We start from the raw sequence: 23326 nt of genomic DNA, 5'->3' as shown, positions 1-23326 counted from the left end.
CTGGCAGTTAAAGTTTAGTAATGATATCTTATTAGCCATTAACAAGATGTTCCATGAAGCCCTCTTGAGCACAATGTTCTGACTTTTCATTGCACAGTTTTGTTCATGAACAAATATTAATGCTGCTCATAAAAAAAAAAATCATACATTAAAAAATAGAAACTTATTGTACATTAATATTTTCTCATCAGAGAATAATTAGGCTACATTCCGGATTACAAAGTTTGCAGTTTAAAGAAACTGCTTTATTAATCTAGCTAAATATAGTTTTATCATATTTGTTTTTATATGAATCAAACAAAATGATATTGTGGCCACTTGAAACTGATTTAGAATTATAATTTTAATTACATATAAAATCATTCAGATCCCCCCCAAAATATAAAACCTAATGAGGCCTTAACTAGTGTTGGTGTTCGAATTCGGGTTGTCCTTATACTTGAACCAAATATGGCTGTGTAAAAAAAAGAGAGGCTTGAATGTTAAAGTAATTTATCGAATGTGTGTGATTTGTGTAACTAACTTTTATTTTTTTACAGGTTATCCCACAATGACAGAATGATTCACACGGCTGCATTCATTCATGAGCACAGCCGTGGGAATCCACCTGTCAGTGTGGGATCCATGGGCACTAGAGGTTAAATGAGGTCAAGTCTCCCTGTTCATCAACTCTAGTGCTCTGTGATTGGCTGAGGAAAAGTAAACCCTGATGACAGCTCAAGCCTCATCAGGATTTTCCTTTCCCTAGCCAATCACAAAGCACTAGATGTGAATGAATGGGGAGAATTGTCCCCATTTAACCTCTAGTGCCCAGGGATCTTGTGGGACTCCTGTGTTCTTGGATAGAGAATCTCTATATAAGAACACATACTATAGTTACGCTAGGGCTGCAAGAGCAATCAGGGGAGCGGAGCTGTCAGCTCTGCTCACTTTATTGCTCTTGCAGTTGTACACAGTCCCAAAAAATAACCTGAATTTTCCCCCCATTGATTTTAATGGTGTACCAATTCGACGTTCGATCACCTGAACAATATTGCCCTATTCAATCGAATAGCTGTAGAATCGAATAGTGAGATATTCAACCAACACTAGTCTTAACCAATAGCAACTACTTGTTAGCTCAAGATGGATTAATTTATTTAAATTAAAAACCAAATGGAATGCAGTTCAAGTAGACTGAGCACTAAGCTGTTGAATGGCTGAGGCCACCATTAATGGGTGAAACCACCACTTTTTTTCCCCCAGTTGCTCTCATATGTGAATGGCTAAATGATTTAAACAATGAGGATTAAATTCACATCAGCTGTCGCCACAGCATTGGCAGAGGAGCAACAGCATTCCATGGGATCTGAAGCACCCGCTGCAGGAATGACAGTTCATAGGACACTTAACATATCATTCCACAAAAGTAATGATTAGTAAAACAAAGAAAAAAAAAAGATTTTTTAGCATTTAGCATTTTAGCATTTGTTTGGTCTCTTTATTTTTAGGGATTTTTTCACCCTTCTGTGAATAGGAGGGGGTACAAGGTACCCTTGTACTCATTCCACAGGTTGAAGGGGATGAATATCTGGAGCCTCCCTATAAAAGGCTTCCAGATTCCTCCACAAAAAATGCCCTTTGTCACTATTGGGGCAGGTGGTGGTTTGTTTTTTTGTAAAGAGGGAGGGGGGGTATATGCTTTTTGCCCTCTTCTGGCAAACCGGATTCCAGAGGACCTTTTTTGAATAGAGAAGGGGCACACCTACTCACTGCCCTTTTTTCTATCTACTAAGGTTCCAAGCCTAATAAAGAGTCTGGGACTAAAACTATAGGGGGGACCCCCACACATTTGCTTGTGTTTTTTTTAACTACAAAACAGTACTAGTTTTAAAATATTTACTCTATGTTAGAAACTATGTTATGTTACCACTGTATAACTAATATTTCTGTTGTACTACAACTGTCCCTAGCTATTATAATACAATAGATTTGTGTGCAGTGGAATTTATGAACATGTGCAAGTGTCTACTTTACAGAAATTATTCTGATTGACATGACAAAAATTCATTACAGGTTTGCTAGATCACCCAGGTTCACTGATGAAAGCGTATCCTCTCCAGCCTTGGAGAGCTTTAATAAATCAGGCCCATTGTTTTTTTACAAAATGAAACTATACTTAATTTTAAATATGGGACAGTTCCCCTAACCCCCAATCCCCTTTGCAATCAAGTCAAAAAGTTTACAGATGGCCTTAAAATATAACTTTCCTGACCATGCTTTAATCAGGACCACTAAACCTTTCTTTTTCACTTAGAGCATGTTTCACTTAGGGCATGTTTCTACACAATCCCCCCCCCCGCCCCCTCAATCTTGTTGACAATACTGTGTTTATGAGCTTTGCAATTAGCTGACAAATTCAGAAGAGGGTTTTGTAAAAAGGTTGTTCCTGACTATAGGTACATGACTCCCCGCCCCCCCCCCCCCTTGTAATTAATAAAAGAAGCTGGTAACTATGTTTTCATAAAACTGCAAAAGTTAATTTTTCTTTTTTTTTCCCATGCCCACTTGAGAATTTGCTTGATTATGCAGTGTGTGATATTGTACATAAAAGTGCAGAAAAGGACTGTTGCTGGCTGTTTTTCTTTACTCACTGAGCGAGCACACAACCCAACAATAGATTTTAAGATAAATTACAAGAAATGTTTAGTTGATCAAATTAAGAAGTAATCAAATACATTATGTTTTAGATGGCAGAATTGTGTTTCCATAATAAATGTTTTACTCTTTGATTTACCATGTTATCTTATAACAGTAGTATTTATCATTTACTCTGGAAAATAAAGCCTGCATGATTGTCACTATAAAATTAATATTGGGATTTAGCATTCCGTTAGATGTTTTTTAGAGCTGGCTTCTTGGTTATTGAACCATTTCTCAGCATAAGTGACATATTTAAGGTTTTATCTTTTAGCAGCACTGTTGCCAAGGGCATAAAATGAGAATCATACCTTTATTACTATTCTACTTGCTATCACCTTGTGTGCCAAACTCTCTTTGCTCAAGAAAACAATAACAACTTTACCCATTCTTGCAGAAACTTTTGTTTCAACATTCCATTTACAATCAATAATCTTCCCAACAAGTAACAAGTCCTCATCTGAAAAGTTTTCTGGAGACAGAAACTTCATACACTGTGAAAAAAATGTTATGCACAAGCAGTAAAGCAAACAAACAAATAAAGGAGCTGAAATTAGACAAGTGAGAAATTGTCTAACCTGAAAGAACAGTAAGCAGACACTATGGCTAAAAGTCATGCTTGGAAAAACGCCAATATAGAAAGGAAAGATAACAAGGATGAAAAAACAAAAAAAAAAACTGTGCTGATTAAATGTATATACTATCAATGAAAAGAAGCTTTAGTAACATAGAGCTATATTTCTTTCTGCCAGCAGGTTTTATTATTATAACTATATGTGTATTTATATACAGTAGTGGGGTGATTTTACTATCAACGTTGGTGTAGTTTTTTTGTATGGGGTGTAATACTGGAATGGATTTCTTTACATTTGCTATTTGTTAGCAAATGTTTTCAGTCCTGGACCAGTTACATTCCTGGTTTGCTGGATCACCCAGCTTTAATGATAAAAGTATATCCTCTCCAGCCATGGGGAGCTTTAATAAATCAGGCCCATTAAGTTTTAAATTTGAAAAGTTCATTTTCCAAGCAATACTTACAATTTATACTAATTAACATGGTTGCTTTGTGAAATTGCCGTTTTCACTTTTTGCTTTAGTTGGACTTAAGGTGTCATTACCACTTTGTACAGAGCAGTTCAGACAATGCATAGAGAGAATTTATGTCTGTGTTTGTGTGCTGTCCATGCAATGGCTGTGCATTGCAGAATTGTGCACGGCAACACACTTTCTTATACTGGGAATTAAAAATAAATTGCATATGTAATCAGTTTCCTTGTGGTCATTGCACATTCATTTAAGATGAACAGAGCGAGACAATTGTAGATCTCTGATCCATAAATTCTGAGATCAAGTTCAAGTTTAGGCTTGTTTACAAAACTTGAACCAATTTGTTTTTAACTACAAACATTTTATTCACATTTCCAGTAGCAGAAAGCTTGCAGCTACCCCGCTGCCTTCGGGGGATTGTACCTCTTTCCCCTTCCCCCCTTTGTTCTCTATATACTACTTTTCAGGGCACTTATTTATTTTGCAATCCTAGGTACTCAGGTGTCCTCGAGCTTCAAAGTGTGAAAGTGCGAGCATCACTGAACTCTTGCTAAGAGGAACAGTTGCTAAGAAGATCCTGAAGTTTTCTCCATCCTCCCTTTCACTGTCACAGTCTAACTTAGGTGGCCTAGTCTCATCTTATGAAGAGGACTAAAGAAGAGTTTAAGTAATGTAGAACTTGAGCCCTTGAGTGATTGCATGTAACCTTTTACCTGTGATTGTATGCATATATCTGTTTTTGGTTAAAAAAAAACAAATGTATTCATGTATAATTGAACAAGTAAAACAATATCAGAAATAACTGAATAATATTTGGCATACATAATAAATTGTATTCAGTTAGATTATTTAGTTTTAACTAGCAAGATGCCTTAACATGGCAGGTATTTATTACCATGTACAAGGATCATGTTGAAATTTTCTTCAATTCTGGTACATAGATATATAAGGCCTGATTTAATGAAGCTTTCCAAGTCTGGAAAAGATAGACTATCATGGGAGAATCTGGGAGATTCAGCAAACCTGGAATGGTTCTGGTCAAGGATTGAAAACATTTGCCTGCTAATAGCAAATGATTTTAAGAAATGCATTCCAGGTTTTTGGAAATCACCCAGATTCTCCCACAATAGTCTATCTTCCCCAGTCTTAAAGCGCTTTTATGAATCAGGCCCATAGTGTGGCTAGTGCATAGTGGGTGCCTTAACTTTTTTAGGGTTAAAGCTCCAACAGGAGAATTCTGCCTTGGCAGGGAAATGAGCCCCAATTAGTGCACTAAGCTAGCAAAGACTGGGTGGGTTTCCTGGCCAATAAATCATACTAAACCATAATTTGAAAAGTTTTGTCACTTTTATTACAGTTCCTGTTTTCATTGTCACTAGGACAGAAAGTGACAACAGAAAAAGTTCCAACCGTCTAAGAAGTTTTTTTTATTACATTTATTTTTTGAGGAATACTAAGAGGATACAGACAAAAAACAAGATCATTTAAATGATAAAAGGAACAAAACAATAGGTATATCACAAATTAAGTCACAGCTGATACATGTAGGTCAAGAATCCAAAAAAGCAAGACTGGAAATTTAACAAGATTATTCCAGAGCAAGAGCATTCCACATCATCTGTTTGAGAAGCTAAACATAACAACACAACTAGCAATAGTATCCCCATAACCCCTGCCCCCCCCACCCCCACACACACACACACACACACACACACAAAAACAAAACAATTTCTCCTAAACAGGACTAAGGAGCAACTTTAGGATATGAGGTCTGTAGTGGTCTGTTGTCTGGGGAGAACAAAAACTGCAGCCAACAGTACCAGGTGGCCATATGTTTCTCCATTGTTCCACTAGGTGTTAGGTCCTTCATATGCATAATGTAATTTTCTCCAGATAACCACATGACATGCTATGACAAGTGTTTCCATAATATAGGTATACAAGCACTAGCTCCAATTATCAAATGAACTAGAATCAAATTATACTAGAATCTCATGGGGATATTGTGATGTAGTAAAAAAAAAGTCTGGTCATTTGTGACAATAAAGTCCATAAGTCTTAGATCAAAAAATATGCATCATAGAGCCAGGAGTCTAAATTTAATGAGTATTTAACTCACATAATATATGCGATTTGGATAAAAAATATAAAGCTTTATTATCATCCATTTATACATTAACTTTTGTTTTATATTTAGATTTTCCATAAATCAAGTAGTCTAAACTTTACCAAAATGCAGCACAATACATAAAATATATTAAAAATGAATTGAGATTTAATATGCACCACACTTAAAAACTGCCAGTGCCCCAAATTGGATGCAGTAAATTGTTTTGCTTTGATACATGCTCTGAATATGCTACTGTATAAAACTTGTTTTCTGAGGCCTCTTAGCTTCAGCTTATCATAACACCCAAAACATGTGCTGATTTTGTGAGATAAAAACCTTTAATCTCTGCACACAGAAGCTATTGATTCAAATCTCAAGCCATGACCTTAGAAGCAAGATTATTTTATCTCACACTTGTTACATTAGTTTTGATATGTGGTTCCATATCTTTGACTGACACAGCAGAGGAAGAGGCAATTTATAGGAGCATAATACAATTATAGATCACTGTTATTTAAATGGAAATTCATGGTTGTTCTTTACTGACATTTCAATTTGTTGCACAGGACTCATAGGGCTACCTTTTTCCAAGTGTCATTTGCAGTGGCTTCCTCTAAGCTTGACAGTCCTTTAAAGTAAGTTATTATACAACTAATTTCCATCATCACCAAGGGCACCACATATGAAAAATGAGCATACCAGTTGAAATGAAAATAAATATTACATGACAACATATATCACCATTTGAAATGCAGCAGGGACAAAGCATTGTACTGGCCAGTAGTTATACTGTCACTTATGACAACCATTTCTATTTCTCTCAGAATGATAAATAGGTTACTGCGTTTGGCAAAAAAGACTAGTTAATATGTGCAGAACAAATTCTGCAGACCTATTCTGAAGTCCAAGCGTTTTTAACAGCTTTGGGACAACTGATAAAAAAGAACAATAAAGAATACAATGTACACACCAGTCAAAATTATAAAATATTTTTTAAAATAAATAGATAGGACATAGAATAACCTATCAAGAATAGGATGTATATGTGTAAGAGGACAGACTAGCATAATAATAACAGTAATATTAATAAAGTAAAAGAAAAAGGTTAATTCATCTATCTGGGGGAAAAGTTCTACCAATGACTTGTCCTAAATTCTCTATAGGAAAAAAGAAAAACTAAAGGCAACAGTATTTGTGTCTAATATTCTAGTTTCCACTACATGTTTTGGAATATATTTATGTTATCATTATTATCTCCTCTGTTAATGGAGAAAATTGGGCATTATACAGATGTTTAGAATCTATGCATAATGGAAGGGGATTCTTTTGCAATCCATTAATACATTATATTGTACGTCAACCCCTAAATCACTAAAGTATAAAAAAGACAAAAACTCAAACCAGGTATTCTAGATGAGTTTAGGATAAGAGAAGGTTTTTTTGACACAAGTGTATCTGAATGTTCTGTTATTACTACAGGCCACATATGTTGTGTTTCTTTTTGAAACCTCCCCTGATGAAGCAACCTAAAGGTAAAACGCTTTGGGACGAGACCTTATACTCCTTTATGCATTGACTCATTTAATTTGTTTACACAATGGAAATTTTTTTATAACATAAATGTTGATATATTTTTGTTGTAACAAACCAATTAAATTTGAATGGTAATAAAACAATATGTGCCAAAAAAAACTCATCCTAAATATATCTAGAACACTTGATTAGAGTTTTTGTGTTTTTTTTTTTTACTTAAGATGTTTGGAATAAAAATTAACACATGTCCTTCCATGAACAAAATAACTTTCTATGTGTAACTCTATTATGTGTAAATAAATTAATAGTGACATATATTTTTACAAATTCTAGTTTATCAAAAAAATAAAAATGCTAATAAAATATTTATAATTACAGGTAATTAATAGTTGAAAAATGTTGCATGGATAATAGTTAATAGTAATATTTTATTTGATGCCATTTTAATTATGAATAAATAGCATGCTACTTGTGAAACATATGTGTGATTTGATCATTTATCACATTTTACATCCAAAGTATGTTTACTAAACATGCAGAATTTTAGTACCATGCATACTGCAACAAGTAGGGGAGGCCATGATTAAATATTAAGCTCATAAGTTTTCTGGTATTGTTTTTCAACTGTTTATTAAATATAAAATGGGAGCAAAGAGCCTACGTACAAGTTGCTGTTAATTAAGTCATAAACATTGTATTTCAAAGTCCCTTTTGCTGAAAAATATCAGAGAGAGCTTTATTTATACTCATTATCACTGAAGATAAATACATGGCATATTCGTGAATAATTATCCAAGGGACAATGGCGATGAAACATAACATGCAAAACAATGTACAGAAAGGAAGAATGCAAAAAGAAAAAGCACTTTGGATATCATCACTTCTGTTCTAATTATAATTTTATTAACCTCATACTGGAATAAATCACAAGTGTATGGAAAACATAATTACTGATGCATCAGATAACAGGAAAAGAACAACAATGTCTTTATATGCTGACCTTGTATACTGTGTGAGCTTTCTATACTTGTATTGTAAATTGTTTATCAGAACATGAAAAGACGTTTAGCTTTAGAATATTAAGTCACTGACACTATATATGTGTTGGACATGAAAATTAAAGTCCAAAGCCACAGTTCTACTCACAGAGGAATAAAATGTATCTAGAATAACATTTATCTGTACGTGTATTAAGCCAGTTTTCAGTTTTATATTAATCTTAGTTTCAAAAATCTGTGTTCATAAATATTACTGTATATTCCTGGTAACTTGTAACCATACATTGATTATGTAGCAGGTAACTGCTACTTGATGTTTAAGATGCTGTAACATAGGTATGTTGTAACATAGGTATTGTACATTGTTGGGATTATCATGTATACACAGTGTTTTCACACATCTGGTGTGTTGTTACTTGTCCCTCCCAGGGTTGTCCTGCTAGGTGATTTTGGCCCTTTGTGTCTTATCTGCATAATATCTTTTGTTATTATTTTGTGCTGTCTCTGGTACTTAAGGAAATTGTTTTGATCTTTGGGTTGGGCCTTTCTGTTTTGTGAATCCTGATTATGTGTTTCTACAAGAACTGAATTTGGATTTTGATCTGTCTGTCCTCATTGCCTTTGACTAAAGCCACACAATTCATCTATCTGCATTACATCGCAGGGCGCCACCATCTTCCTTCTCTTATTCTTCCTGGAGATGACCCTCAGCCATCTTGATTGGCCATGCTGGGATGATGTAACTCCTGGGCGGGTACACCGCAGTTCATTCATCCCTGGCAAACTCAAGAGAAGCTGCGATTGTCGGCTCAGCTTTGTCTCCAGAAACTTGGAGTGACACATTATTGCAGACATCACCTGTCCTTACTACAATAGGGACCTGCCTGATCAAGCACTTGTAAAAGTGGAACTTTATTTCCAGTTTAACTTTTTGTGTATTCTATTGCTGCACTGAACCGATCCACTGACTGTTTTCCCAGCTAAGTATTTCTGAATACTCTGTACTGGGAGCTGTCCTGCCACTCAAGTTTTATCAGTTCTTCAAATGGTTCTGATAAATTTCAGAGAATCCCAGTGAGGGCCAATCTCCATTAGCAGGTAGTTCTTTTTGTACTTTTTGTCTGCTTCTATCTGAACTTCTACATGCTCTCCTATATGTTTGGACCATGCTCAGATCACTATTTGCAATGCACTAGATTCTCATTAAGCTTTTAACATTGAGTCCCTTCACTCTTGAAGTGTCAGAAAAAAAAACAAGATATAGCCAACAGTCTCCTAAAGTCTTTACCTGTTTTAATTTAAATACCTGCCTTTCAGGTATGTGGCTTCCTGTCTTCCATAGGCTTCCCATTTTCCCATAAACACTTTAGCATTTGTTATTCTGTTGTACATTACTGCATACTCCAATTAGTTCCAAATCCCAAACAGCACATCTCAGGTACTCATTCTCCTCACCTACCAATGTAGTGATTGTCTTACTATTCAGAGGTGTTTGGGATAGAGCAGTAATGGAGGCCATCTTAGTCATTTCAGGCTTCTCATATCGATACAGACACTACTCCTAAAATGTTAGATGCCTAGCTGCCATTATCCTTTAGTTTTGAGCCTCCAATCTGGAACAAGTAATTTAGGAAAAATCTCTTGGATTACCCCAAGGTTCCTGTTTGGCATTTTACTTAGAAGCTACTGAAACTAGAAGACCTGCTTTACAGCCAGGCAACTAAAATTTTAAGAAGAAATTTGGTAGTCTCCACTGACCCTTCAAAACATGATAACAATTCTAAGTGTACGAGCAGTTTCATAGATTATTATGTTTTATTTGACATAAATTAAATATGTATTTGCCATTGAGATGTATATGCCCCAGCACTGCTTCTGAATGCGGAATACAGCAGAACACCTTTTGAGACATATACTATTTACATACCGTAAATATAAATGGTTTGACAGGAACTGTCATCTGGGGCATCAAATTGTTTCTTAAAAAGACAGCATAACAACATAACTACTGCAATGTACAAGAAGACATAGAAGACATATAGAGGAGCATCGCTACCTCCACATTGTACATTAGTTTCTAATAATTGTATAACTATCACAATATGGAGTCTATAAATGCATATATTCCAAACAGCTGTTTTTGTTGTATGGACATGTATACTTGAGATCTTGGAAATTCCTTTATGCATCAAAGAGTGAATGATTAGGCTAAATTTGCTGTGCAGGCCAGTCCTTGCAGTTGTTTGAAATCTACAACCATTGTATAATAATTTTATTACAGTGAAATTATTCATTTCAAATCATATGTCAATCCTTTTAAATTCATTGCCAGACTCATAACCATCCACAACCTTCTTTTGAAGGGCCATGGAAAGCTCTTTTAAACTTGTGATGACACAGCATAGATCCTAGGCAAAAAAAAAAAAAATGAATAGACCCAGATATCTGAGATTTAAATAGGACAGGTTTCTCTGCATACTCATAAGGGTTGGCATTTATCTGAAACACCTTTGTAACACCCATTTTAATTTCATATTGATCTAAAGTGTTGATAAAGGCGGGATTATACTTACTTTTTCCATAAAACACATCGCCATTGTTGATAATTTAGACTATAAATAATATATATAAATATATATACACACAGGTATATTCCATTAATGATATATTGCTTCTTGCACTATGGAAGTATCATAGGTTACTTTATGCAATAGACATTAGTGTATAATAAATACTAGTTTATATATTGCAGAGATCAGAAGTACAGTTTTACTTACTTAAGTAAAATGTGTAATAAAAAATAATTCTTGCCTCTCCTGTTTGTGCCCTACCTTAGAGAAGCTTGGTAAATCACACAATAGTCAAACATGATTGATCAAAGTCAATTATAAAGTATAATGAATAATTATGATGAGCAACTACTGATGTTAAAATTGGTGACAACCATGTTTATCATTGCAATGTAAATCAGTTGTAGTGAAGAATATAGATGAGACAAGAAGATTAACTTAATTTGAGCATTTATGCACTATCTATCTTGAGCAAAGAAAACACTTTGGTTGCTGCCAAATATTATTTATGTTACATATATTTGTCATAATGGTCCATTAAGGCACATCTATTGTAAATAAAATCTGAAAATATTATAGCACAGGTTCTTAGTGTCTAATGTTTATTAATGCTCAACTAACTTGTAGCTTTAGAGCATAGTTTAGAAAAAGTTGTCATAAAGTTTCTCTTGAGAAGAAAATTAAAGTGTAATTTCAATCAAGGTATACATGAGTGCATATTTACATTTATTATTTTGTATTACATATTATGTTGCGGGATACATATGACCACATGTTTTCACCAATAGTATTTTGTTATTTCTAGTTTTATTCTGACCCACCCCTTCTCTTGCTACCTGTAACCCCCCAATCTATTCCAGGTCCAGCCTGTCAAACTAGCCATAAATAGCCTAATTTCAATGTCTTTTACCACTTTCTGTTTTTACCCCGTCCCTAATTTAACTTCCTAACACGGTAAGTGTACCCAAGATAACACAGTAAGTGTGCACAGGTAATAGGGCGAAACTGAATTTCTGATGTAGGTATTTTGACAAAACATTTTCAATGATATAGTTAACAGACCAAAAGGTCAAAAATAAAAAAAACAATTCATTGTTAACATTTACAAGCACTTTAATAAAACTGGGCATATCTGGGCAAGTCAGTGAGCTGATGTCAGAAAGGTATATAAGGCGAGATAAACCAAGGGCTTGTCTCTGGTGCGAAACCATCTTATTGCATAGTACAGCTAGGCCATAGTGAGTCTGTTGTAAGCTAAAGATGAGTAGGCACAGCTGTGTTAATAATCTGGTCAATGTTTGCAACATTTGTGGCAAATATACCCCGTGTGATCAAAGCAATCATATCCTCTGCTAGGTGTGTTACATTGGCCTAGCACAATGGTTGAATAAGAAAAGGATAAAAATGCCTTTTGCTGTGCCTATGGTTTGTCGCAACCCAAAAGTCCATCACTCGGACTGCTACTTCTGTATGAGTAAAAGTTGAGTTTTCGAAGATGACTAAGTCAAAAATCATGTATCTTGATTGTGAATCTGCTCTGAAGCCAGTGCCACATGATGCAAAGAATCCAGTGCCAGTCCCTCCTACATCTGTTGTTACTGACAGTGACATGTCAGATGAGGAGCAGGAGGATGATGTCGATGTTAATGAATGTTATGAACCCCAATTTGAAGAGGGTAAGCCACATTTTATAAGCCAATCAGATTTAGATGATTTAGAGAAGTCTGAACTGTTACCCTCCAGATTTAAGGAGTGGATTTTACTAGAAAAAAGAACGACAACTTTACACTTTCGTGATCGTCACACAAAGTTCGCAGATAATATTACAAGCTGGAAAACGACATTTGTTTCTGTACCGACGTGAGTGGTCCAATGATGGAGTTAGGTTGCTAATACATACCAGAGCAGTGGAGATTGTTCATAGACTCGAGAAAAGCAAGTTTGAAAGCTGTATTGCTGCATAAAGGTAACGAAAAACCTTCTGTTCCTCTTGCTTATGCTGAGGGAATAAGAGAGACATACGATCCATGGGGGTCATTTTGAAATTGAATAACTATTCAGAACACAAGTGGAATGTTAGTAGTGACTTGAATGTGGTGGCACTTCTTCTTGGCCTGCAATTGGAATATACAAAATATACTGTATGCGCCTGTGGAACAGTCATGATGACAGCAACCATTACCAAGTGAAAGAATGGCCACCCAGACCTGAACACACTGTTGGCCAGTACAACATGAAGCACAAATCACTCATAGATCCACAGAAAGTTTACCTTCAGCCACTTCATATAAACTTGGATTAATGAAAATTGTTGTTGTTCCAATGGATCGTGATGGTATGGGTTTTCAGTATCTGAAAGTCAAGTTTGGAAAAGATGCTAAATTGAAAGCAATTTATGTTGGTCCCTAAATCCGCAATTTGATGCGTGATGCCACATTCAGTGACAAACTCATCTCACTTGAACTTGCTGCTTGGGATTCATTTGTGCTAGTTGCACAAAACTTTCTGGGGAACCAGCGAGCTGAAAACCATGCTAAACTCGTGAACAACATGCTAACAGCATACCATCAACTTGGCTGCCGAACGTCACTTGATTCCACAAAATTTGGGTGATGTGAGTGAATAACAAGGGGACAGGTTCCACCCGGACATTTCTGTTATGGAACGTCAACGTACTTGATTTAGCATATTACACATGGATTCGACCAAGTAACAGGAAATATTTATTTTTTTGTGATGCAGTGGTAATAATACTGGCTACCTTACAGAAATGACTTTTTCACCGTTTTGATATTAGTAACTATTAGTAACTAATAAGTATTGTTTTTTTCTGCAAACTATAATTTCAGTTTTACTATCAAAGACACTTTAGTAGCATCTTTCAAGTTTTTTATTATAACTAAATTATTTTGAAGAATGTATTCAGTTTTTATGTCCTTGTATTAGTTTACCCAATTCATACCCCAGCTATTGTATATGTAATTTTACTAACTTATTTGTATTGTTAATGCTCAGCTAACATCTGTTTTTGTATATATATATATATATATATATATATATACTTTGATAAATTTATAACCACTTTAATGGTGTACATTTGATTTGCCAGGCTGTGGACCCTCCATTCGGCCACTGCTCACCTGCTTCCTATCTTCAGTTGCCCTTCACTTCCCTCTGCATCATCCAGCAATTTAAAGTTTTAGCTCACCATCACCTTCACTGTCATTCTGGATGACACATTTAACCTCATTATGGTCGGATTGCCTCGTATTTAATGTGTTGGCTGCCATATTTATGAAATGAGGATCAGTTTGATCACCACTTTATTATTACCAGTTAGTCTACAGCACTTAGAAAATGGAGAATGTTATGGACAACGGAGAACAGTGGTGTTTATTTTTTAAATTTTTATCATAAAGAAATTTTGTACAAATATAAAGAAAAAAATGAGATGAAAAACAAAAGGAAACATTGTGATAGTATAGGAAATAGAAAAGTGTACAATAAAGGTCCTCCTATTTTTTGTAAAAAACATGGTTTAACATTTTTTAACCTTAAAAAAACAGCAACATTACACTGGTGCTTACAAAACTGGTGCTCTTTAACACCCTGTTTAGCACTTTTTCTGCCTTTGTCCATTTTTAATAAAAAGGCAGATGAAAGATGTGATCAGGTTTTGATGAAAGTGTTTGGAGTTTTGATTTGTCACCATAACGGTATTATGGTATCTGTAATCTCTGTTGCTAGAAAATGTTCTGTTCCATCTTTCACTAACTTCACTCTTATCAACAGAAAACATTGTTACCATTGTTGACAATGCATGCAGTATTTCATTATTATTATTTAAATCAAATAAAACTATATTGCAATAATTTAAACTATGCTTTATTCTAGTGTGTCTCGATTTATATGGAGAAACCCCTTGAAAAAACTTTCAGGTGTTTAGAGAACCCCTACTATAATTATTATATCCACAACTCACAGTACTCACAGCAGAGATTGGAACTTGAGTTGTGAGGTCCGACTTAAGTCACCTAATAAACGACTTGATATTGGGGGTTTTGTCCAGCGACTTGCAACTCTACTTGCAGTGAGACTTCTGTAACACTGCCTTCCTCCCCGCCTTCCCTGCATTCTAAGTCCAGGACTTTCTCCTCTGACAGCTCTCCCCGTCCCCTACAGCTGTCAGTTGAGAAAGCCGAACTTAGTGGACTTAGAATGCAAGGAATGTGGGTAAGAAGGCATTATAACAGACTAAGTATGACTTGCAAATGTCTTGATAAATTAACTGACTTGACCTGGTACTCGACTTGGAAAAATTCTTGGTGTTTCGAGACTTGACTTGGGACTTGGTGTGATGACTTGGGACTCGATTTGGACTTTGAAGGGTGACCACTTAGTCCAACCTCTGACATACAGTAGTGCTGGTCAATGGAATCTCACCCCACAGATACCCAAAAGGATCATTGGTATCAGTTAAACTTTCTCAAGGAACCCCCAGCATTGTCTGGAGAAACCCTAGGCTTTCACAGAAGCCTGGTTCAGAAACACTGATCTATTCTCAAGGATCATTTAATTTACTGCAAAGAATATTGCCTCATCCATTTTCTGGTGGTTTGTATGACATCCAATTATCAACATAACATCACACAACATAACATGTTATCAGTTAGCGTACTAGGTATCATTCCTATTATGGTGGAAGGGTCAGTTATATGAATAGAACCCCTTGGAAAGTCAGCTTCTCCGAATTCTCCAGACATGAATATAGTTATTTATTCCTGTTTATTTGTTCCTTAATGCATCAAGCAAGCCATTTTTTAATCTGTAATCCCAAAACTACTGTGGGTGTAACAATCTTTTGCTAAAGCATCAATACGTTGAACCCAGTAGTGTCTAATAAACACAGCCTTCCTATTCACTAACATTAAAACATTTATGCTGTGTTGTAAATAAATAAAATGTTGACATCCTTTCTTGTTTATTTTTCTAATGAAATCAATGTGAGCTTTCATTTTTATTCAAGTTAGTTTTGAACTCCTGTTTTTGTACCTTATCTCCTGAGTAATGAAACAGATTAAGATGAAAGTTGTTTTTGCTAGTTATGCTTTCTAAAATTAGGCTTTATATCAAGACACTAATGCTTTGAGGAAAAGGAAAAGTTTGAATACATTTTTCTTCAATAAATCCAACCATTCATGTGTAATAGCCTGCTTGGAAGAGTTTGTTTGTAAAGGAGAGCCTTACATTAAATCTGTGTGATCTACATGATCACAAGGAGATTTAGCTATCCTCTCAATAATCTGCAATTCAGTGGATAGTGTATTGCAGCAAATCACCTTAAAAGCTTTTAATTTAGATGCAATGTCAGCTAAACAATGGCTGACAATGCATTTTATTGCAGAACAGAAGTTATGATCTGCATTTTCACTAACCCAGTCAGATGAAAAGTTTGATAACGTGATAGTCCATAATCCTATACATCATTATTAACATGATTCATTTTCTTTTTTGGAATTGTTTTTTTACAGTCAGTACACTTATTTTACGTAGGTTCATGGGATTAAAAAATAACTAACATTTACTTTTTTTTTCAATTAAAACAAATAGATATTGCAGGTATTTGTAAAATATTCCCCATCTACTCTACCACGTTTCTGCACACTTACTACTTTGCAATCAAAAGCTTGTCTCTTTCTAAGTTTAATGATGCCCAGCATTATCCAACCTTCTTGTGAACTTTGGCCATCATGGACTTTATTAGGGCTGTGTCATCATCATTCCAACTTGAGCTCATAGTGCTACTGCACAGAATGGCACTGCCATATTATTACTTGAGCAAAGGAGTAAGGTCCAAACAAGGTCAAGGCCAAAAAGAGGAAGGAAAAAAGTGATGTCAATAGACTAGTCAGAAGACCGCTGTATTTCGGATGTATGCATTTCCACCATACGTGAGCCATGGTACCCCCATGAGTCAAAGAATACTAACACAGCTCTGAAACCTTCATGAAACACACCAGTGTAATGTGTTGGCAAAGATGGCATGGCCATGGTGCATATTTGACATAATTTGGCATAACTAAAGATGAACCTGTGCTTTCTTTGTGTTGGGTGACGCAACAGTTTTGTTTTAATACCAGATTCACAAGGGTTGATACCTCTCTACCATGTGTTTCCCCACTGGTCCATTCTGCCACCAGGAAGACAGAAAGTTAGCTTTGTGTAAATTGTTGTTCTGTTGCCAGGAGCAACGAGAGCAACCCCGGTGTAAGCTCTTGTTCTACCACCAGAGGTAAACAAAGGTATTTTGTCAAAAAGTCATGAATGAATTTTCACTATCTCTCCATCCTTGTGAGAGGCCAAGTCACCAACCATCACATAGAAGGGAAAAGAGTAAATAGATTATTCCTAAATAAAGAAGAACTGCAAATATACTTTTGTTCTGAATGGAACAATGAGGAAGCAAAGAGAATCTAAGTATGTGCTAATGGTTGAACAGCCCTGCAAGTACAAAAGCACATGTTCAATTTAAATTTAGCTTAGTACATTGACTAAGAATAGATTGTTGCATCTGAACTTGGAAGGCATATAGCTTGTGTGTGATTTCTGCTCTTGACTATGAACTCCTCATATCTGCTCCAATGCCATTTGCTCTTGGTAATTACATATTTTGGATTCTAGTCCTGATGTCTTGTCCTGAGATTTTGTTCCATCTTCAATTACGCTTGTCTGTAGCTTGCCCAGAACAATTGGACATTTTGACCACGATCATTGCTTAAATTTCTACACTGAAATGATCATTACCAAGGATTACCATTCTCCAGCTCCTCCAGTGAAAATTTTGTAGTCTCCGAAGCCTTGGTGAAAGTCTTTAGTCATGTTCTAGTAACCAGCAGGATCAAAATTCTTTCAATAACCCAATGAAGCTGAAAAAAATAAATGGTATATTCCAGTATTTTCTTGTTCTCTGGTAAAATAGCCTTTCTTGTGACTCTTGTGTCTATTAAAATCGATCCGTATTTCAAATGCCATTTATAAGGAATAGCAATATAGCAAACAGGCTTAAGGGAGTGATTCCCTATTAGTTTGAAATTAATGTTGACTGAGGTAATGTTACATCAAAGGCAACTCACATAATGAAAGTTTATCATGTAAAACCATTTTCTCTAATGGAGCTAAAAGCTTTTGAACGTTCATAAGCACAGAGCTGTTAATCACAAACAGAAATACATTTAAGTCTGCAGTTTTCCTATCTCTAAATTTGAAGAAAAGTATATCAATGCGTCTTTTGGTTTTGAGTTCAAATGTCCTAGACAATTACTTGGATATATATTTTTCATATATTTTCCCAATAGAACACAAAAATATATGGCAAGTATTTGCTTAATTAAACATCTAGGTTAGATTACTGAAATGTAGTAGTGATTGTTAGTAAAACTAACCAACCTAACTAGAGTCTGTATGCCCCTTAAAACTGCTCTTGTCTACAAATACCATTTCAAAATGCAACCAACAATGATCTGCTAACAACATCCTCCTCTCATCATTACGGTAGTAACCTATTCTCATTCTTGAATAAATTCTTCTGCTCTCATTCCCCTCTCTGCTCTGAGTCCTGAAACTCTACTCCCACAATTTGTTTAGCACTAACCCACTCTTGCTTCCTTCACATTAGCTCAGTACATGATTAAACCCCTTTTGCCTTTAGAACTTCAGCAATTCCTCATGGCAGTTATTTACCAAGGTGCTGGAAACATTCCACAGGAATGTTGGTGCATATGGTCATGATATCATTAATCATTTGTTGTAGATTTATGATGCAAATCCACCATTCCATCCCATACCAAAGGTGCTATGTTGCAGATCTGTTAAATGTGGAGGCAATTTTAGTCCAGTGAACTACTTGTATTGCTCAATAAATCAGTTTAGAAAGAGCTTTGTGGAGTTATACTACTGGAAGTAGCCATCAGAAGATGGTACACTGCGGTCATACATAGATAGACAAGGTCAGCAACAAATTTAAGGAGAGCTGTGATATTTCATTGATTTTGAATAAATAACCACAATTGTATCCGCATTGATACAAAACAAGGTGGATCCATTCTTTCATGTTGTTGACCCTGTGATATTGATGATAACATTAATTTCTGATCTCCACTTTAAATATAAAAAATTGTATTTTCTCTGTTTTAAAACAGACCAGGGTCATACATTTCCCCTTATCAGATAGTTCCTGATCTGACTACCAGCATCCTTCCAGACCCTCTAGTTTACAACACCCATTGTAAAAGTTAGAGTTTTGTTTCTCCTCCAGGTGTCATAAAACTTAGATGAGGCTAGTAGAGTGGTCTGTTATGGAACTCTGAGCTGTATTCTGGAAACCATATTTAATTTAGCATGTTCTGGTAAACCATAAGCCCCGGACATGCCTAGTTTGGTCTCTGTGAACTCCTTATTTTGTGGAGATTAATAATCTGGGGGTTGGTATTTCATAAAACCTATAAAACCTGAAATTGTTAATAATGGCTAAAACCAGGGCATTTTGGAATGTCCACAGAGCATCATAATCAATCTGGACACAGCCCCCGAGATAGCCCCCACCCTGCTATCATTGGATGGTCTTATTAGTCCCACTTATGTGGGTGGCATAGAAAAAGCCATGTAAGTCTAGCAGAGGGAGCTCTCACTGACATCATCTTGTTGCTAAGGAGAACGGCATTGACACATTGAGCACAGGAAAACCAATTGTACCAAAGTATTATTTCACAGTTTTCCCTTTTTTATGCTGCTATAATTTTGCTATTGTACTGTTATTGTTCTTTGATTAGTCTTTATTTTTCTGTTTTTGTTTATGCTCTGTTTTTGTATGTTTTCACTTATTAAATATTATAAAAAGTGTAAGCTGAATCTCTAAATGTTCTAAATAGAAATAGTGTAACTTGCTAACCCGAAAGCGCTACTATAAACATTTTGATTGCTGAGACATCCCTGTCTGGAGTGGCACCAGGTGACACAGACAGTATTAAAGAAGCAGAAGCACAACTGCAGTTGTTAAAGGTAACGGTGCGTGCTTCCGTCTAAGCATGTGGTGGCAATCTACCTGTGATGGTGTGTTTGGCAAGGGGTAACAGAGTGGTTAACCTTGTCCCGTGACGGCTCTTCTCAGCCTGCTGGTGCGTGGACTGTTGCCGAGCGTGCTGGAAAGTCTATGCGCAGGGGTGTGGGCTGAGAGGGCGCTCGTCACAGACCCTAGCTACTCTACCACTCAAATATTGAAGCACAATTCTAGACTCATCAGATCAGGTCATATTTTTCCACTTTTTGTGAGCATATGCAAATTGTATCCTTAAATAATGAGCTAAGTTAAATCATTAGGAATGGCCACTGATGTTCTTGAGTTGATTCTGAATATTGCTGTCTGACAAATGTAGAATAACTGAAGGCTTCCATTATAGGGATAATATAGGGTGGGGCATTTGTATTTTAATATTAGAGACAGACAAACATAAGTGAATTTGGTGTCCTTAAAAGGTTATGTTTTTTGAAGTAAAATGAAGACTCTTTGAAGATGGGCAAGTCGTCTTACTGATGCTGTGGCCTTATTGATTTCTTAAATATAATTTGCTATTATTTGACCAATTTTTTTAATCCTGGACCAGGTCTGTTCTAGGTTTTATAGACCACCCAGGTTCACCAGTGATAGTCTATCTTCTCTACTCTTGGTGAACTTCAATAAATCAAGCCCTATTAATCAGAGGCGGCAGTGCTTTAATCTTACATTGAAGATATATGAGACATTGGGTTCAGGAGGGCTTGGACACTCTTACATGCCATGCTTTTTGTTTAGAAGGAAATAAAGACAAAAAGATCATATTTCAGGGTACTGCTTAGTCACAGTCAACACTCCCATTCTCAATAGAACAGCAAACTTTCATTTTTTAGTTCAGGTCCATGTAAACTTACCATTTAAACAGTGACATAGTAAGTCAAGACTTCAAACTTTAATGTCTCTCCAAGATATATTCAAACTGTTTGTAATATTATTAATATTATTATACTAGAATATAAAAGTAAAATGTGTCAATTTATTATTTGTATTGTTAGCATGTACCAGGAACTAGCCACATTATTTATCTATATATATATATATATATATATATATCTAAATAAATATATATATATATATATATATATATATATATATAAATTCTCCTACCTACGAATTTTTATGAGTATACACTGCTGTATTTACATTCGTTCACTCGTTACGTTGCAAGTCATTTCTTGGTTTATCTATACTGAGTTTTGCTTTCAGCATTAAATGTGCACATAAATTATAATATAAGACAGACTGCAGGGAAAGGATCAACTAATCTGCTAAATGAATTTTAAAATCCATTCTAACAACAGTTGATAGCTACAGACCCCCTCCATGCGTTTGGTAATTACCCCAATATTTCCTTCACACTTGTTTAAAATGGCTCCCACTTGGGTTCCCTGTGAAGAGGAGCTTTCCCTCAGCTCCAATACTGATCTGAAACACAAGAGAAAAGCACATGGCTTATCTTGCAGCCTCATTCCATCTGCTGCCGGTGGGGGTTCGGATAATCACAGTCATTGTTATAGAGGACAAGCAGTCTGAGAGATGCAGATAGAAGTCATAATAATGAAAAAAGGGGTTTCTGACTTGTGAAAATAGCATTACAAAAATAATCACACTAAAAAAAAAATTCAAAGGCAAAAGAACTAACTCTTTAAATTGCTGTTGGTCTCCTAATTATATAAACACAGAGATCAAACGTGCAGTATTACCACCTCTGTAAAACCCGAACAAACAGGGATAGGTATGGTGATGTATCTGAGGAGCATCACTCTAATCCTTCATAGTACACTGATGAGAAGTGGCACTGGAAAATAGGCTCAAAAATTGGTGTCCTTTAATATGTTAGCAATAAAGATTGCAATATACCATGTAGTTGTGAAGCTTTTTATAGTCTGTACATAGATCTATGTAACTAAAAATATATTTTTTACTCAATCTGGATATTTTGCCTATGTTTTTTTATTATGAGGCTACATCGTATTACATACTCATGTTAGATACATATTAGAATTCGTTATTATTGCCATGGGTGATAGTAACATTAACATTTAAAATCTAAAAGAAAAGGAATTCCATTGAAACTAAAGGCGATTCAAGCTTGTGTTTGACTAAAGTATCATACCCCAGGCTCCCAACTTCTCCTATTTAATCATGAGAGAGTGGCTGGGAACCATATTGTGTTGTGTTTTGCGTTGTGGTGGAATTTTTGTGTGGTTCCTGGAAGTGGCATGATGTGTGTTGTTGGCTTCCTTTAGCATTTTGACCTCATTTCGTTTTGTGTGCACATTTCAAGTGATGGAGCACTCCAAACAACAGGTTTTTATTCAACAAAGACCTTAAACAAGTTAAAAACAACCTAATGTTCCATCTGTTAACTGAAAGCTGCCAATAAAGCAAACAAAAAATTCTAAATGCATTTTATTCACCTAAGCCAATGGTTGTGTGCTCCTCCAGGTCCAAGCCTCTCATCTTCCTGGTTGAAACAGCCAGAATCCTTTTTTGGGTGCCAAAGCGTTCTTCTGTGTGATTTGGATACTTCCTATTGGCAGTCCAGTGGCTGGGGTCTTTCTAAACAGAGATTAGCTGTAGCTTTGGCATCGCTAAGAGGTTACAGACAGGGGCTGCCTGGCACCTGCACATCAGCAATGATGAATTAGTAATCTCTGGCACCCAGATCTGGTGCTGTTAAGGGACCTGCACAATAGGTAAGGATACCTTCCTTCACAAGGTAAGAAAGAATAACCATTGGGATGAATCTTTATTGGGTGCGTAGAATGGTCCAACACATCAAGAGTTTCCATTTTCAAATCAAGTGGGAAGAATCAGGCGGGGAGAAACTGACATTTCTTTACACATATCCATAAAATGTTAGTGTAAGCACTCAATTCTATATCTGTACACTGATAACAGCCAATCAGATTGTTACATGATCATTACTAGCTCAATTGTGCCAATCCTCCTTGTTATACTATACTTTAAAAACATACATTGCATAACAGCCCTAACGTATCAAGTTCTTCCCACACAATCAACTCACTGAAAAAGATCACGTACTCAAGTACAAGCATCAGAAAGCCTCGCCAGTCCTGGTACTTGAACGTATATACATGGCAGGGGAATGTCAAATACCTGCAGCAGACACTAAAGGAAGGATACATGTTTATCTTCGTTTTTTTTTTTTTATACTAGGCTGGACCTAGTTGATTTTGCTATTGGTTTGCTTTATTCAGGAAATTACAGAAGTATGAATTCTCTGATGAGTGAATTCAAAGGGAACCACTTACAG

The sequence above is a fragment of the Pyxicephalus adspersus genome, chromosome 3 (genome assembly GCF_032062135.1).
Source record: "Pyxicephalus adspersus chromosome 3, UCB_Pads_2.0, whole genome shotgun sequence".
In the NCBI taxonomy this organism is placed as follows: domain Eukaryota; kingdom Metazoa; phylum Chordata; class Amphibia; order Anura; family Pyxicephalidae; genus Pyxicephalus; species Pyxicephalus adspersus.
Note: the sequence above shows the minus strand (reverse complement) of the source record.